Source organism: Zeugodacus cucurbitae, chromosome X (assembly GCF_028554725.1).
Source record: "Zeugodacus cucurbitae isolate PBARC_wt_2022May chromosome X, idZeuCucr1.2, whole genome shotgun sequence".
NCBI lineage: Eukaryota > Metazoa > Arthropoda > Insecta > Diptera > Tephritidae > Zeugodacus > Zeugodacus cucurbitae.
The window spans coordinates 10032501-10035000 of record NC_071672.1 but is presented as its reverse complement, the minus strand read 5'-3'; the positions used below and the strand labels follow the sequence as shown (position 1 = coordinate 10035000).

General features: G+C 31.5%; 1 non-coding gene and 1 pseudogene across 1 annotated transcript; both read left to right on the top strand.

The window, feature by feature from the left end:
• Positions 1-252: 252 nt before the first annotated feature.
• On the top strand, positions 253-431 carry LOC128923354 (5.8S ribosomal RNA). Its single transcript, XR_008472313.1, has one exon. It is a non-coding gene; the product is annotated as a 5.8S ribosomal RNA (ribosomal RNA).
• A 453-nt stretch (positions 432-884) lies between these two features.
• The window catches only part of LOC128923365 (large subunit ribosomal RNA), a 4879-nt pseudogene continuing 3263 nt past the window's right edge, over positions 885-2500 (top strand).

The window sequence follows — 2500 nt, the reverse complement described above, 5'->3', positions numbered from 1 at the left end:
ATGATAAGTTAATTTGTTCTCATTAACGTGTAATTCCTTAAAAATATATAGAAATTAAATAAAATGTAATAAAAAAGGAATTACTGTTTTTGTTGGACTAAGACATGCGCAACTTGTAAATGTTTGGGTTGAAAATTACAATTTATTGAAAGATGTTTTAAAATAATTTATATATTATATACGAAAACGAAATGTTATTCTTTCAATAAATTAAAAACTCTTGACGTTAAATTAAAATAAACAAAAAATTATCACTCTAAGCGGTGGATCACTCGGCTCATGGGTCGATGAAGAACGCAGCTAACTGTGCGTCATCGTGTGAACTGCAGGACACATGAACATCGACATTTTGAACGCATATTGCAGTCCATGCTGTTATGTACTTTAATTAATTTTAAAGTGCTGCTTGGACTACATATGGTTGAGGGTTGTAAGACTATGCTAAATTAGTTGCTTATTCTTTTAGTCAATTAAAAGAATTTAAGCACATGGTATATTACTGGATTGTATTTTTCAATCCATAATATTAATAGCATAAAAAGAAATATAGAAAATATATTCTTGAACACCTCATATTTGAACGAAATTTTATAATAAATAAGAATCTTAGTATTCCCAAAAACAATAAAATTTCAATATTATTATTTCAAATAATATATACATTTAGAGGAACGTCTAGCATAAAATATTATTTTATTCTAGGATTGCCTTAAATGTAAAAAACCAAGAAAATAATATTGTTGTTATAATGAAGTAAGTAGTACGGGATGAAAAGATTGAATATTTATTATTAAGAAAATTATATTGGTGTTAAGAAATAATTATGTATGTTTCTTTAAAATAGCAAAAAGCTAAAATATAAAATAAATATAAATATTTTTATACAACCTCAACTCATATGGGACTACCCCCTGAATTTAAGCATATTAATGAGGGGAGGAAAAGAAACTAACAAGGATTTTCTTAGTAGCGGCGAGCGAAAAGAAAATAGTTCAGCACTAAGTCACTTTGTCTATATGGCAAATGTGAGATGCAGTGTATGGAATATCTTAATATCTAGTATGAGAAATTAACGATTTAAGTCCTTCTTAAATGAGGCCATTTACCCATAGAGGGTGCCAGGCCCGTATAACGTTAATGATTACTAGAAAGATATTTCCAAAGAGTCGTGTTGCTTGATAGTGCAGCACTAAGTGGGTGGTAAACTCCATCTAAAACTAAATATAACCATGAGACCGATAGTAAACAAGTACCGTGAGGGAAAGTTGAAAAGAACTCTGAATAGAGAGTTAAATAGTACGTGAAACTGCTTAGAGGTTAAGCCCGATGAACCTGAATATCCATTATGAAAAATTCATCATTATAACTGTGATATTTATAATATTATAGTAATAGTGTGCATTTTTTTCATATAAGGACATTGTAATCTATTAACATAATAAAATATTTATCAAAAGATCATTGGTGTTAAGTTTATTCAAATTAATTTGCTTTTAGCTTATTAACATAGAATAAATACTGATGATTTGATAAAGTGTTGATAGATTTTACATATATAATGCTTAAATTCTTTTGAATTTTACAATAATATTATTATCATTGATTTTAATATTAATTGTATGCATTTATATGATTAACAATGCGAAAGATTCAGGATACCTTCGGGACCCGTCTTGAAACACGGACCAAGGAGTCTAACATATGTGCAAGTCATTGGGTTATATTAAACCTAATGGCGAAATTAACTTAACTTTTATATAATGGGATTAATTTTTAGTGAAATATTTTACTATTAATTCAATCCCGGGGCGTTCCATATAGTTATGTATAATGATAATTTATTATTATTTATACCTCTAACTGGAGCGTACCTTGAGCATATATGCTGTGACCCGAAAGATGGTGAACTATACTTGATCAGGTTGAAGTCAGGGGAAACCCTGATGGAAGACCGAAACAGTTCTGACGTGCAAATCGATTGTCAGAATTGAGTATAGGGGCGAAAGACCAATCGAACCATCTAGTAGCTGGTTCCCTCCGAAGTTTCCCTCAGGATAGCTGGTGCATTTAAATATTATGTAAAATAATCTTATCTGGTAAAGCGAATGATTAGAGGCCTTAGGGTCGAAACGACCTTAACCTATTCTCAAACTTTAAATGGGTAAGAACCTCACCTTTCTTGATATGAAGGTTGAGGTTATGATATAATGTGCCCAGTGGGCCACTTTTGGTAAGCAGAACTGGCGCTGTGGGATGAACCAAACGTAATGTTACGGTGCCCAAATTAACAACTCATGCAGATACCATGAAAGGCGTTGGTTGCTTAAAACAGCAGGACGGTGGACATGGAAGTCGTAATCCGCTAAGGAGTGTGTAACAACTCACCTGCCGAAGCAACTAGCCCTTAAAATGGATGGCGCTTAAGTTGTATACCTATACATTACCGCTAAAGTACATGATTTATAATACAATTTCGGTTGGATTATAAATTTTGAAACTT